At 36.0% G+C, this 16,983-nt stretch overlaps 1 pseudogene; it reads left to right on the top strand.

Annotated features, from left to right (window-relative positions):
• Positions 1 to 2,416: 2,416 nt before the first annotated feature.
• LOC113240484 overlaps positions 2,417 to 16,983 on the top strand; it is a 14,819-nt pseudogene continuing 252 nt past the window's right edge.

The raw sequence follows: 16,983 nt of genomic DNA, 5'->3' as shown, positions 1-16,983 counted from the left end.
AAAATAAAAATCCATGAGATTGGAATCTAAACGAGATTACGAGGTCTGTGTCTTGGGGAAGCCTAATACTCGAACCTTTGACAAATATTATTTATTACGTGTTTGTCTTTTATGTACAAAGATTAATTGAAATACATTATAAAAATGTTATTAATAATTAAGTAAATTAATAACAAGATGTTATACGTATTTATTTTTTTATTTAAATTACTCTGTAAAGAGCAGGCCACACCGCGAACGAAGCTAAGCTAACTTAGCTTAGCTCACGTAGCCAGGGCATCTATTTCATATTTCGGTTCATACCGCGAACTAAGCTAACCGAGCTAACTAAACTAACCGTGAAACTAACCCAACGATCCCGTTAAACTATGTAAAATGTGTCATCCTTCTGCTGTCATTCAACCCTGCACGTATCCATAGTGTATGTAGCACGTCACTGCTTGCTACGTATTTTCTTAGCTTAGCTATCTATGAAATTACGTGAGCTAAGCTAAGTTAGCTTTGCTTAGCTTAACTCACCCTTAAGCGCTGGGGCACACTGCGGCCTGTGCTTAAGGGTGTTTACACATACGGCGAATGTGCCTCGAATGCGTTTGTCCCGAAAGGCTTGTGCGCTATTTTGGCATTGTGCGTGAACTGCGCCAGCGCTACGCTGCCCTCTTGCAGTGTTTGTTTTCTCTCGCTGTCGTTCCCTTATTTTAAAAGCAACTCTACACCGAGCACCTCTAAATGCAGCGGATCGCAGCACCATGGGCGCTAGTTGAGTACACATTCTCAGTTTTCATAGATGTCAGCAAAAGCACCCACCAAAAATATAATAAGGGAGAGGAGGAACGATCTTTTATGTACAAAGATTAATTGAAATACATTATCAATCTATGAAATTACGTGAGCTAAGCTAAGTTAGCTTTGCTTAGCTTAATTCACCCTTAAGCGCTGGCCACACTGCGCTTAAGGGTGTTTACACATACGGCGAATGTGCCTTGAATGCGTTTGTCCCGAAAGGCTCGTGCGCTATTTTGGCATTGTGCGTGAACTGCGCCAGCGCAACGCTGCCCTCATGCAGTGTTTGTTTTCTCTCGCTGTCGTCCCCTTATTTTAAAACTCTACAACGCGCACCTCTAAATGCAGCGGATCCCGGCACCATGGTCGCTAGATGAGTACACATTCTCAGTTTTCATAATAAAATAGATGTCAGCAAAAGTACCCACCAAAAATGTAATAAGGGAGGGGAGGAATGATTGTGATCCATTAGATAACATTTATTCCCATTAAAAACGTTTTACAAATTTACTATTATAAACTAATTTCAATCGTCGTGGTAGCCTATAAACTGCTCTTTTAAGGATGAAGTAAAATAACAGTCCATTGCGCGAAAGTGTTGCTTGCAAGCAGCTAGTCATTGCAGTCGATAAATATTTCATGGACTATCGACGGAATGTTCTCACGCTTATGTAATAAATAGCCGAACTTGTTTCATTTAAATCATCAATGGCCCATTATTCGTCCAACTGCTTGGCACAGGTCCATTTTAATCGTCATTTTTGCAAGTTCATACATACATAATGCATAAAGAATTATGTGTATTAAAAAGAGGTGACATATTTTAAAGTTTTTCATTTTAATACAATGAAGATAAAAGAACAATCGTTCTTAGAATAAAAATTGATTTCGGTTCCAGAAAGCTGCTATCAAACTAAGAATAAAGAAGGCAAGAACGCAATTAGTAATCATTGGAACGCCGTAACATTCACAATTCTGACATTTTTGGCAAAATTTTATATCACAATTCATCGATAAAACTGTCGACAACAACTACATGATTATTTAAAATGTTTGAAAACTGGCAACCCCACAAATGTCATTTTACTCCGTCTTAAAAAAAGACGAATTTGAATGGTTTGACCTACCGCCACTCAATCAGGTGCCGTGGATTCGAATCTGGGCTCGCACCTTTAACTGTCTCCGTGGCTGAACGGTTACCATGCTGGATAGCCACGCAGAGGTCCCGAGGGACAAATATTTTTATGGCCTACATTTATTTCTCTCGTGAATTTGTAATTTGTGTTTCCCTAGTACGGGGACATGAGTGTGGGCTATTATTATTATTACCTCTGACTTTTTTCGTAATTTATGTGCTAAATTTAATTTGAAATTTCCCATGGACTTTACATATGGTGAAAGGTGGTGAAAACATAGTGACGTAACCTGCACGTCGAACAAGGTTCTCAACCCTCTGAAAACGTGTGCGGACTATGGCCTAAACCCTCGCCTGAGAGGAGATCCGTGCCCAGCAGTGGGACGTATGAATGGGTTGATGATGATTGAGTCATAGTCGCAATGAATGCCAATTATCTACGTCATTTTTAATGTGAATATCCATATCGTAACCAGGGATTGCTAACTCAGTGTTTTTTTAACCAGGCAAAGATGACAATCAAACGACAACCCAAGGAGCCGACCGCTTGGGCGAAGTTCCGGTTGCTCATGTGGAAGAACTTTCTCCAGCAATGGCGACATCGGGGGCAGACAATTGCAGAATTGCTTATACCCGTCCTTACTATGACTATGGTGCTCATTTTGCGCTGGCAAATCGAGCCTACTGTTGTAGATACTATAAATTATCCTCCAGTACAAGCTCATACGCTAAATTTTTCTTTACCAGTAGTGTAAGTATCATTTTTAAAATCTTAGGTATGTACAGGGTGAAAGCTTGAACGAGATAAATATTTAAAGAGGCGAATGTGTAGTAGCTTTATTTGTAAATCAATGACTTTACTGCAATAATTTTTACAAGTTATTATCATATTGTACTGCATGATTGACAACCGCGCTGTCAGTCGATTAAACGAAGTCTATTGCGCGATTGACGCTCTATATGCTATTTTAACGCCCTACAGGTGCGGATACTTTTTAACTGAACCCGACGTCCATTTATTGGAAGGTCAATGAGTAGCTGATACCCACACCGAATATGTAAAAAAACACTACTTTATTTTTAATATTTTTCTCTAAGGAAAATACTGCCTCTAACATTTTGTAATACTCTGCTCAAGGTCGAACGTGCTACTCTTACCGGCCTCTGCGCACGCTTCGAATGAAGGGAAAATTTAATTCTATTAGTACTCTTTAAATAGGAAGGCTTGATACGCGGGAGTTCAATTTCCTACCGCTCAGCTGTTCTGTTTCATAGATTAGCCCAAATAAAGAGTGTGTTAGTATTTGTACAATGGCACGAAATTTTTTCTTACGTTTAGGAGCGATTCTTTTTACTTCGGATTAGATATCAGCTACCCGTTTGCCTCTTTAAATATTTATCTCGTTCAACCTGTCACTCAGTATATCGCGGGTTTATTTCTATATCTTTCTGTTTTGTGTTCTGTGTAATTTCATTCGTTCATTAATTCACGCAAAATAAAACTGTGTAGATATTTTTTACTAACAAATTAGAAGGGACTTTACTTCCTTATTTTGGCAATTCATTAATATAGGACTTCTTAGATTTTCGCTATAATAGTTATTAGTGCTATAATAGTGGAAATGAAACTATTTTTAACCGACTTCAAAAAAAGGTGGAGCTTCTCAATTCGACTGTATTTTTTTGTATGTGTGTTACGCGATACCTCCATTTGTGAACCGATTCTGATGATTCTTTTTTGCTGGAAAGAGGGTACCTTAGTAGTGGCCCATTTAAATTTGAAGAAAATATTCCATCCCTAAGGATGGCGAACTATGGCATGAATGACTTTTGAGATCTATCAATTAGTTTTAGGTCCATAATTCATTCATTTTATCATGTATTTGATGATCTTAAAGCCTTTAGAACTTATGTCATTGTTTAATAATCAACCATAATGGGTAGCGGAATCTAAAATTTAATTATCTTACTCTGTGTACGAAAAAAACGGTTTGGTAAGTCCGTGACTTTGACAAGAAAAAACATTTTTTTTAAATTATATTTTTTTTCTACGTAATCTCCTTTTAACTCTATACACCTTGACCAGCGATATTCCGATAAAAAGTTTTTATTTAAACTTTAGTCACTTATTTACACATCACACCGTCCTTGTATGTATGCATACATGCAAATGTTACAGGAAAATAATTTTTATGTATACAGGGTTATTATTAAAATACTAACCACCTAGCAGGCCTATATTACTAACATCGTAAACAACAACTTTTTCACCTCACTAGCTTGGAAAGGTAAAAACTTTATAGAAAGAAATTTCTCATCAGAAATCTGTGCGCGAAGGCGCTACGTTAACGTGGAAATGGTTTTTAAAATTAGAACTTTTCGATGGATCTACAAACTATTTTTTTCTTTCGATAAAAAAAAACATAATGACCCGTTCAACTCCGCGATTTGTTGTATTACTTATGTTGGTATATTTTATTCTTATTATTGTTGACATTAAATTGACAACGATAACTAATATTGTTTATTAAATTATTTTAATTCGTCGAAACACTGAACTGATTTGTTATAGTTCAACTGATTGTTTTTCATCTACAATTGAAAAAGTTGTTTCGCTCGGCAGTAAAGTTGTTTTGCGTCTTGTGCCTTGGAACCTTCGCTACGCTCAGGATTTTATTTTTGAACCATAGAATCTTTCGTTCGCTCAGGCTTCAATACAAGCATTCGCGTCAAACAACAACTTTGCAGCCTTGCATATGTATAACTACTTGTATGAAAGTAAAATCTGATGAATTATAAAAAGTTATGGAACAAACGTTGTTGTTTATAATGTTAGTATAGCCCTCAGAGGTTGTTAATATTTTACAAATAATCGCTTTACTTTCGCAAACTCGTATCTTAAAGCCATCGAGTATATGTATAACCAGAAATAGAGACGAAATAAGGGCCATTCATCCCTAGCTCCTCATCAGGAAATGGGCCTTATATCACTTTTAAATATCAACTCTCGTTTACACTGAAATCACAAAATTAGAAAACTGAAATAGTACAGCGCCAAAAACTGCAACTGACAACTGTTTACATCTCCGTATATTCCAAAAACTAATCTGTATTTATTGTAATAAAGGTAATATCTCTAACAACGGGGCCTATTTTTTTCGGTGGTGTGGGAAACAACAGCAGAACATCTAATTACAAAACAAACGGAAGTTCATCATTCAACATTTCATCGGTAATTAAATATGTAGTTTTTCAAATTATCGTCCATTATAGTAAAGCTCAAGTGAAACTGGTCGACTTGAAGTGAACATTTGACGACACCCATCAATTGTTTTGAATTCGGGCTGGCCAATCGGAGCGCAGTTATCACAGTAATGATTTGGCAGAATAGGTTTCAAACAAATTAAATGACATTTCGTCTCTAGTTCTGGTTATTTACTCGATGCTTAAAGCACAAAGTTACTGAAATGCAAAATATGGATTGTATATACAAATTTTGCAGGTTGATTTCATATCACATTTCCTTCATATTCACACATTGGCTTTTTACCTATAATGCATTCAAATTAACATAATAGTTTAAAATAAATAGAAAGTTTTGCCATCTCCAGAATCTTTAAAGATATTGTTTGAGAAATAACCCTGTATATGTCGTAAAATTGTGTGAATATATATATTATATGCTGTTTCAAATATTTCGATTTGTAAAACACAAAAACAGAAGCAAAAGAAAGAAACTAAAGCAGCTATTCATCATAGCGTGGCATAGCATTTTTGGCAAACTATTAGGTACGTAGATAAGTTTTATTATCAGTTAGGTACTTAATTATAATGCACTTGCGTCATTGATTTGTGTAAATCGAATTAAATATAATCTTTCAATGCATAACCATATCTGCAATTATTGTTTGTCCTAGCTACAATATCGTTAAATAGCTTCGTATACAACTATATTCATGCCGTAGTAGCCCAATGGTTAGACCTACCGCATCTAAAGCAGATGCCGTATGTTCGAACACTGCCTCGAACTTCTGAGTTTCTCGGAATCTATGTGCGAAATTTATTTTAACATTGATCATGAACTTTTCGGTGAAGCAAAATGTCGTGATGAAACTTGTACGTCGAAGTAGGTTCATAATCCTTGCAAAACGGTGGCCAGCTTGTTGGATTATGGTCTAAGCTCTCGTCTGAGAGGACCAGTGCGCAGCAATGAGACGTATAAATTGGGTTGATGATGAACTTCATTAATTGACTCCTACATCTGAATACTATTTTGCACCTACGTTTTATTTCGTCAGTTGTTTCGTTGTTATCTATTGATTATTTTATCCATTTATCATGCCATCACTTATCTATGTTGACACGTTTTAATTTAATAAATCACGTTACCTTTTTTTGTTCGAAAACTAAACAATCTATTATTTATGATTCATAGGATTACATACGGAATGTATTATATTTATAATAAACTAATACAATAATTAAAAAAATATTTGAGTCCTCCAAATAATGTAAAAACGATGTATAGCTAAAAAAAACTTTAGGCGTCGCCATTTTCTCAAAACTATGATAGTTTTGAGAAAATGGCGGAGATGTTGGTTGACACGTTATTGCTTATAAGCATCAAATTATGTTAATGCGAAATTTTGAAACTCTCTTGTTTAAGCTTAAACAAGTATTTGCAGAATCGTTAAACCTCTTTCATGAAAAGTTGTCACTTTGCAGATGTGACGTTATTAGACCGTGCATAGTGATAGGCCATGATAGGGTGCAAAATACATCTACATATAGTCGGTATTTTGCAGAAAGGGCGAAAGAGCCATTTCGTCATATTGTTTTAAAATTCAATTTTGATTTTAATTAGATTTAGTTTTAAAATTGATTTTAAAAAAGGACGTACTTAAATATTTTAAAACGGTCGTGAAAAACCAAAACGCTTTACTGAAAAATATTTCGAAATTGCGCTTTCGCCGTTTCTACAAAACACCGACGATATATCACACTGCTATTACAATAGTGTTGTAACTCAAAATAGGTGACATTTAATATTATATCATTACTGAACGTAAAATTTGATTCTCTACACTTCAAAAAAACCGTCATTACAATATTGTAAGAAACAATCAAAAGATATCTACTTAACTCAAACTGAGACACACTTTATGTAAGCTAGTTCTGGCCAAAATAATCCTAATTAAAAAACATAAAATTACTTTTTCGTTGTTTATGCGTCTTATAGTAAACTATAACATATAAACTTTAATGTTTTTTTTTGCGGGAAGTGACTAATTCGTTTTTCATCGATTCTGATCCTCTTTTTGAGGCAATACACTATTGTATTAACAGTTCGATATGTATAACAGACTAGCTGGTGCCCGCGACTTCGTACTGTGCTATACAAATTTTCATAGTTTTATTGATTCTCCATATAAACTTTTATCCCAATCTCACTCCTGAAAGATTTATTTTTGTGACAAAAAGTAGCCAATGTTCTTCCAGGTCCCTTCTATACAATGTAACAGATACTTTCGCATTTATAATATTATATTATAAATAATAATAATAAACCAACATAATGAAATATACACTTATTCTTTAATAGACTAACAATTTTAAATGTTGGATCACTTGTGAGAGACTGGAGACAGTACTAGGCAACTAAACCTGTATTACAGTTCACCCTCTCAGAGTAGTATGTCAAGTCAATAATCTTGAAAGAAAAAAGCAATATATTGTCGAGCAATAAAAATTATAAATACTAACAAAGTATGAAAATCGTTCCAAGTAGCCAATTAGTGGGCGTGTAGTGCGCAGAGCCAAATAAGTATTAAAGGTGAAGTATACGTACATAATATTTTATTATTTCTACAGGGCAGGTATGAACATCACTCAAATGTCAATTGCGTATTCACCTCGAAGTGAGATACTAGAAGACGTCGTACGAAGCGCGTCAGCAAAACTGATAATTCAAAACCTCCATTTGATACCGGATATTATAAAACTTTTAAAAAATATGACTTCAGGGAATAATGATAATATATCGAATCTGCAAAATATAAGTAATATCGCTTGGCCCTGCAATATCACATTACCTGACAATATAACTCTACCTGAGATTACTTTACCAGAGAATATTCCTGATATTACTCTACCAGAGAATATAACATTACCAGACATTAGTTGGACGATTATCTACACTATTATGAAGAGGTGTATAAATGTGACACCCTATGATAGAAGTTCAGAACTGAGAGACATATACGCCGACGAGGCGGAGACGAGAAAGGTCATTGCAGCTGTAGAGTTCAATGATGCACTTTACGGTAAGTTTTGTTTAACATTTCTGTATTAGAGAGCAATGCTGCATGAAAGAATAAACTTTTGTAAATCCTCTAATAAGAATTATTATGAGATGGAAGATGTCATCAGACCGTAGAGGCCCTGCCACACCATGAATTTGTTAAATGCTGTAAGAACGGATGGATACAGGTTGCAGAGGAATCTGGGCATTGTGGCTTTCGTACATCGGGTTTATAACCAGAAATAGACACGAAATAAGGGCCAACCATCCCAGACAACTTATCACGTAAATGGGCCTTATATCAATTTTAAATGTCAACTCTCGTTTGCGCTGAAATCATAAATTAGAAAACTGAAATAGTAGAGCGCCAACAACTGACCTGTGTGTACATCTCCGTATATTCCAAAAATATTCTGTATTTATTATAATAAAGATAATATCTCTAACAATGGGGGCTGTTCCATTCGGTGGTGTGGGAAAAACAGCAAAACATCTAATTACAAAACAAACGGAATCGTATTTCATCGATAATTAAATATTAAATATGTAATTTTGCAATTTTCGTCCATTATACCAAAGCTCAAGTTAAACTGGTCGATTTGAAGTGAAACAACTGACGACACCCGTCAATTGTTTCGAATTTGGGCTGGCTAATCGGAGGGCAGTTGTCACCATAATGATTTGGCAGAATAGTTTTCAAACAAATAACATGTCGTCTCTATTTCTGGTTATATACTCGATGGTTTCGTACAGCGTACATTGAAGTAAGCCCTGCTCAGATATATGCGTTATTAGCTACCGCTGTGGGTACGCGGTATTCCCACTGTTCACACTTAAGCGGATATCGCTAGAGCTATGGGTAGCGTAATACATTATTCATTTTCGTTTAATATGTCATCTAATCGACACTAACTGACTTGCTGGCTGTGCGGAGAGATGAATTTGCCACTGCTCCCGTGTCCGGCTCGTGTGGCGAAACCTGTTTCGCAAAGCAAGCGAAAACGTCATATGAATACCCGGTGGGATACAGCGCGGTATTTTTCGCTATTTGAAGCGGCAGCGAATATCGAATATATTTGAACAAGCCATAATACACTGTGAAAATTAATTATTAATTTCTTATTTCTTTCCAGGGGCAACTGAGTTACCAAATGACATACAATACGCGTTGCGGTTCCCAGAAAGACCCCGCCTGAACTCGTTCTTCGCTCAGGGCAGTCGGTCTTGGCGCACGGATAATGTTTTCCCGATTTTCGAAACTCCTGGTCCGCGTTTTCCCTTCTCCTCGACGGGAGGGAATGACCCTGGATACGTCATTGAAATTTTTATAGCTCTCCAACACATGATTTCAACGGAACTCATATCGAGGTGCACTGGAGAAGACCTAAGCTCTTTCCGTTTTGTTTTAAACAGATATCCTCACCCTGAATACGTTCAAGACTTTGCTGCGGACATGTTACAGTTTCTTTTTGCTATGTTTATTGTCTTAAGTTTCAGCTACACAGCTATAAACCTTGTTAGAGCTATTACCGTTGAAAAGGAAATGCAGCTAAAAGTAAGTTAACTAGAAATAGTTTAGTTACGCACATAAATTTGTTTAACTGGCTCTCTTCCCTCCGTTATATTGAAATTGGTGATAGTTCTGTTAGCGCCCAGTTACACGAGGTCAGTTTCGCGCGGCTTTTTGTATTATTCAGAGGAATTGAAATGTTGTTGCCTAGTAAAAAGTAACAATTCAGATTCGCCATTAATGCACATGAAGGCGTGGTAACTAGTCGGTCGCCGCGCGGTGGCAACGTCATGAAACTGGACGCTTATGGTTTTGATTTTGAACGATACGTAATAATATTTTTTGATTTTAGGAAACTATGAAAATAATGGGCTTGCGACCGTGGTTGCATTGGATGGCATGGTTTTGGAAGCAGTTCATTTATCTAATGGTGACTGCAATCTTGATTATCATCATCGTAAAGGTACATTTGTTATGATGATCTTACCCGCACTGGCAGTAATAGTATAGCAGTAGTTAACTTCATGAACAGTTTTCTTGCCGTAGTGCTTATTACGAAACTGCACAGGAAGCACTTGGAAATAGCACTGAAAAGTCCGTAGTACGTTTTTTGAGATCCATACATTGAAACGGGTATCCCGTACTGTCACATTCTATTCCATTTTACGATAAACGCCGGTAGTGTCCATGAAAGAGTAAATTTAGAGATCCAAAATTGTACGTGTTTGCTAAAGAAGGATGGGTAAAGAATGATCGGCAAATTCCTATGACCCTTGGGCGTCAAAACAACAATGATGTAACTAGGGCTGTAAAAAGTGAAGTCATTCAAAGTTTACATATAAACGGTTTTTTTGATAGTATATATAAATACGTATGTTATTTCTGTGTGCTTTAGGTGAACTGGTTTACAACAGAAGATGGTTTCACCGAATACGCAGTGTTCACGTATACTCCTTGGCATGTGCTATTTTTCTTTATAATCTTATATCTGATGTGCATGATATTCTTTTGTTTCATGATAAGTGGCTTCTTTTCCAAAGGTACGTATTTTTAATTTTCTTATTTCGTGTAATTAATGTAAATACTTAAAAAAAAAGAAAATATTGTTGTAGCTCTTACGGGTTGTTTCGATCTACATTTGAAATAATATAATATACCTATATATAATTGTAAATGTTAACATATATACAAATTTTTATTAACAAAGAGAAACCCCTAGAGTTTATTGCCCGTTCTTCTCAGGGGAAAATTCCTTACGAATGAGCAGTAGAGTTCACCATCAATGTGACGATTTCAAGTGTAATTTACTTACCTATGAAATAAAGATTACAAATGACTTTGAATTTAAAACAAAATGGTGGACGAGCATTTATCACAACCATGATTATTTCAGCGGGCACGGCGGCGATGGTCTCGGGGCTTCTCTGGTTCCTGACGTACATTCCAGCCTTTCTACTTTCCATGGACGTTAACATGTCAATTGCGCTGCAGATTATCACGTGTCTTAGTATCAACTCTGCTATGTCATACGGTTTTCAACTGCTGTTTACTAAAGACACTGATGGAGGTATGTTTTTTGAACTTTTTGTGATGATATTAATTTATTGGGATCAACCAACAGTTACACATTACAAATCGTACATAGCTAAAACTTACAAATAGTGACGTAATGAGTAACCAACACCGTTAACCGCAGATTACTTAAACAATTTTTCGATTTTAGTAACTACTACTGCGCTCCTAATTTACCGGTGTCACTACTCACAAATAATGCCAACACTAAATCAGGAGCACATGTAGTAGTATAATTATAGAGGTTTGCATATACAGATGCCACTCCAATAGACACATCGATCGATGAGAGCATTTACGAACATACTTACTTTTTCTTATATATTATATGATGTAGAAAATTCGTCCAAGCCAATGCATCCACTAGAGAAAACATCCCGTAGATGTATGTACACACTTACACCAATATAACTATTTGTGCTAAATAATATCCATTAACTAATTGTGATATATGTACTACATATATAGTGTTTCTTTTGAAATAAGTACAATTTGATCTTTGAACTACAAGCGCTTATAAGTAATTGCCCACTGGTTAAGGAATTTTATTTGTTAACTGATTTTTTAATTTATTGATAATCAACTTTTTGAAAATTGTAATTGTATTGGTAAGACATTTGTGAGTAGCAAACAGGTGATGAGTCCGTGATGAACGCATGTGGACTTTGTTTGAGACTTTGTACGATATACCGTTAACAATATCAGAACAATCAAGCTTTGTGGGGTGATAAACGATGTTTATTAGTGTTGCAACAGACCTCTGTTTCCGTTTCCACAACTGCGTAAATTCCGTACGCTTTTTCACATCTCTTTCCATTTCTGCTGCCGCTACTTATATAGCGGAACTTTAATCGAAAGTTTAGATCAGGGGGTCTTCTCCCGTTCTGGCGGAGTTCCTTGACGAAGGGGAGTGCGTTTTTAGTAGTTTTGTATTAAGTGCAATTATGAAATAAAAAATATGTTATTTGACATTTCAGTCTTTTACCATTTGCATTATAGAATATTTTATACTAAGTTAAGTTGAAGAAATATGTTTTTTCGTACAAATATTTCACACTTTTGCACCTCTTAGGTGTAGACTTTCGTATCATCCGTTCTTAGTAAGCCTGCACTAAATAAAAGTAGTATACTCTCAACTTTTCATGTTTGTAGACTTATAGTTTTTCAGTGAATTGTTTCGGTCCTTAATCCTTTAGATATATTAGATTATCCAGTAGTATTTTTGTAATCCCTTATTTCCAGGCATGCAATGGAGCGACTTTTTCGAAACTCATTCACTCGACTCTTCGCGTTTGTTATTCGGCCACGTGATCATCATGCTGATAGTGGACTGTATTTTGTACATGGTCATTGCTTTGTACTTGGAACAAGTGTTCCCTGGACCATTTGGTACACCTAAGCCGTGGTATTTCTTCGTGCAGAAAAGTTACTGGTGCACCAATAAGACTGTGGGTAAGTCTTAGCGATTTCATCTAGTACATGTATAACTATACTCATGGAAATATTTGGAGGAGCACTAAAAAGAGCTCACATTGTTTATGATATCAGATTTTAGTAGCAGTAGACCTCCTTGTGAAAGAGTTCGTCCAGGGAAGTACTGCTACCTTACTTATTTCTGCCGCCAAGCAGTAATATCAGCATTACTGTGTTCCGGTTGTGAAGGATAAGGGCGCTGGTGAAATTACAGGCACATGAGACTTGTCAACTTAAGTCTCAGGGTGACGGGCGGGCAGTGGCGGTGCCCTCAGATCTTTATGATTTGAAGCTCTGAGTAACACTGCAACTGTTATGGGCGTGTGGCTTACTACCTTACGACTTGTTCGTCCCGTCGTCACTTGGTATTATATAAAAAAAAGACGGGACGAGCAAGTCGTGCGTCTCGTGGTAAGAGACATGACTATATATAACAGTTGCAATACCACTCAAGAGCTTTTAATCGCAAAGATCTGAAGGGCACCGCCACTGCGTCCGTCTTACTGAGACATAAGTTGACAAGTCCCATGTGCCTGTAATTTCATAAGCAATCTTACCCTTCAAAATCGGAACGCGGCAATGCACACATTACAGTTTGGCGGTGGAAATAGGTAAGGTGGCTGCACTTCTTTGGACCAACTCTTTCACAAAGAGCTCTACTGCTATTAAATGACCACAATCGAAATCAAAAGACGGTCGAAGTCATTCTTTGTTAACCGACTTCAAATAAAGGAGGAGGTGCTCAATTCGACTTTTTTTGTATGTTGGAATGTTACGCGATAACTCTTATTAATTTGTGAACCGGTTTTGTTGATTCTTTGTGAACTCTTTGTTCGAAAGAGGGTACCACAGTATTGGTCCCATTTAAATTTGAAGAAAACATTCCACCTCTAAGGATGGCAAACTAGGGGATGAATCCGGTTTCGCGCGCTATCGGTAATCGATTTGAATGAAACTTGGCAAATCGATGTAATTCCACGAAGTTTTTGAGGTCTGATTTTTTTGTATAAAAAGATATTAAATTGTTTTGTATAAATGTTCTGGTATATGTGGTCAGTGGTTTATATGAAAATTGTTACTTCATATCATATCATATCATTCAACCTTTTTTTAAACGTTCCTCTACATATGTCCATTAGTGTAATATACTTTTAGCCTATCCAGAAGGATAGTTTACATTTAAATTTTAAAATGAAATCAATAATTGACTAAAAACCATCGATATAAGAGACGTTCTTATAATGATTGGACGTTGAGTTCATGATAGTGTATCATTAATTCTCATACTCGATCGTGAACTTAAGAAAGAGAAACTCGGTAACTAATATTAAACACATATTTCAAATGGCGAAGTTTTAATGGATGTTATAAATAGAAAACTGAAGATAAGGATTTTTACATTCGCATATTACGTTTGTCCTTTGATAAGACGGAGACGTAATTGGTAATAACTGCCAATACCATTATCGGATAAGTAAGGAAGTATTAGTAGGAAAACAAAATTACTATGAATGGTATTTTTTATACGATGATTTCTGTCCAGATGATCCATTGGAGGATATTGATGAAATAGATACTATAATTAAAGAAAAAGATCCAACCATGCATAGTATTGGAGTTAAAATGAAGGTAAGTAACTTCCGATTCAAACTTAGTGCATGATGATACGTAAAAAGTTGTCGAATGGTTACTATGCTGATCTGCCACGCAGAGGTTCCGTGGCCTACACTTATTTCTCTCGTGAGTTTGGGTGTAATTTGTGGTTGTGTCCATCGCACCCGCGATTCTGGGTTTCTCTAGTGCGGAGCTCGTCCAATCGGTGTGCTTTACTATTATTATTAATTGCGTTTTCAGTAAGGCGAAATGGTGTCGTGCTTGCGTAGGCTTTGAAGCGCGTGAGGTAGAGGCGCGGAATCATTGCACGATATTTGAACATTTGCGTTTTAGAAATAAAATATACTTATCTGAATGTAATATAAGCTCATAGTCCCCTGACTTATTTATTACGAAACACGGTAAAGAAAATGCTCTATTAATGGCATTGTAATGAAACTAATTTTTCCATAGACGAACGTAGTAAACCTTGAAAATTTTGTAGGACTTTGTGATTTTTTTTATCGATCGAAGTTTAGTCAGATATACTCTTTTTCATTAATTAAAAAAGCAAGTTGAATTCGTAGTTTTGAATATCGAAAAGCCGATTTTCCGTGTAGTCGTCTTAAAGGTTTATTTCCGGTGTCACTTTACCTTAAATAAAAAAAAATTAGTATTTAAATATTACATTATTCTTGAATCCATATTTAACAATTAATAGAAACTAGTATTTCTCCTTTTAAATTTCTACACCTTTAAACACACATTTTCAAAATTATACAACTGGAATATTTTCTTATATGATGGTAAACATACCACAAGAAACTTTGAATACCGCTGTAGTGGCGTTGCAGTGGACCTTTACCTCTCTCACCCATTTAACAGACAAAAATCGAAGGAATTGTTTGGTTATACCATATTATAATGGTTGTAGATTCAAATCGTGGAAATGTTGAAAAAATGTTCCATAAATCCCGACCGTGTAGCAAGTACAGTCAAGAGTGTATCAGGCTAGATACTAAGAACATAATTTCTTGTCATAATATTCACTGGGAATTGGTGGAAAAAAAAATCAATAAGGGCTTTTCCGAATATGCCTTAATTTATTTTATATCAAATATGGTGTAAGAAGCATTTTGTTAATGTACTAATCTGGAACTCAAAATATTCATCTAAATTAAAGATTCAAGTCCAATGAGTTGTTTAAATTGTTGCATAAAGAAATTACTGTAAGAAGATAGGTGCTTTATTTACGAAAAAGTTTCGCTTGCTCTGCACGTCGCTGTATGCTTAGTTCAAAACAGAAATAAAATTAGTATTCTGCGATACTGCGTTATTGTATCTTTATTAGCGAATTTAAAGTTCATCGTATCTGTAATTTTTAATTCTTTCCAGAATCTGACAAAAGTGTATGGCGCAAACATTGTCGTGAACAACCTGTCTTTGAATATTTACGACGATCAAATTACCGTTCTTCTTGGCCATAACGGAGCTGGAAAATCTACCACCATTTCTATGCTCACAGGTAAGACGAAAGAGTGTTAAGGGTCTCTTTTATTCTTTTGAATAGCTAAATCTGCTGCCAAGAACATGCGGAGTGACGATCTGGAAAATGACAACTTTTCAGGAGAGGCTTAAAAATTTTACGAACATAATTAGCCGTTAACTTTTTAAGCAATTATAATAGGAGAGTTGTATAATTTCACACGTACATAAATTGTTTCATGTAGTTCGTATTTTTTTATGACTTTAATGAGATAACAGCACTTATGACGTATTATCACGTGTTGCTTTATTATATCAAGGGTAAGACTTAAGCTGGTTTCACAGCTGTGCGTACGGTCCGTGCGGACTGTCCGCCTGTGAGCCATCCGCATGCGTAGAATCCGCAGTGCTCTGAATCAAGTATTTAATTTAGCGCCGATATTCACGGAAGACAGTCGCCTAAAATGAATGCATGGATGGCCTGTGCAGTCACTGTAAAACGATGTTCTAACGCTACACGTGTTACTCCATTCCGGTGCTCCGCGCAGATAAATGTGCACTGCTCTGTAACCAGCCTTATAGTTTTTCTGTGTACATTGAATTACGTTTTATTGTAGTCAAACCTGCCGATTGCAGTAAATCTTCTTTTGTTGTACATCCTGTGGAGTTTAAAAAAGCTGATGTAACAATCCGGACACTAATGTGTAACGTGAGCTTATTTTCTTTTTGATTGGCCATTGTTTTTTTTTAAGGAAACTTGGAAATTACTCGGGGATCAGTCACCATAGCAGGATATGATATAACCACACAGAGCAGCTCAGCGCGTACCCATGTCGGTCTATGTCCCCAACACAACGTCTTATTCAACGAGCTGACAGTCCGTGAGCATTTAGAGTTCTTCTCCCGACTGAAAGGATTTTCCGGGAAAGAAATGAAGGAAGAAATCGATATGCTTATTACTAAATTGGAACTTTATGAAAAGGTACGTTCTTTGCATTGTAATCCCCGTTTACTTTTATGGTTTTTTGGTGATTTCTTCTTGTAGTAGTTTTAATAAAAGTAGTAGAGATAACACTCAATAAAAATGTTTTTAAGCACAAATTAGATTACAGAAGAATAACTACAGTAGAA

This window comes from Hyposmocoma kahamanoa, unplaced genomic scaffold (genome assembly GCF_003589595.1).
Source record: "Hyposmocoma kahamanoa isolate Upper Pololo Valley unplaced genomic scaffold, ASM358959v1 141, whole genome shotgun sequence".
Taxonomy (NCBI): Eukaryota; Metazoa; Arthropoda; class Insecta; order Lepidoptera; family Cosmopterigidae; genus Hyposmocoma; species Hyposmocoma kahamanoa.
The sequence above is the reverse complement of the archived record's forward strand: the minus strand, read 5'-3'. Positions and strand labels throughout refer to the sequence as shown.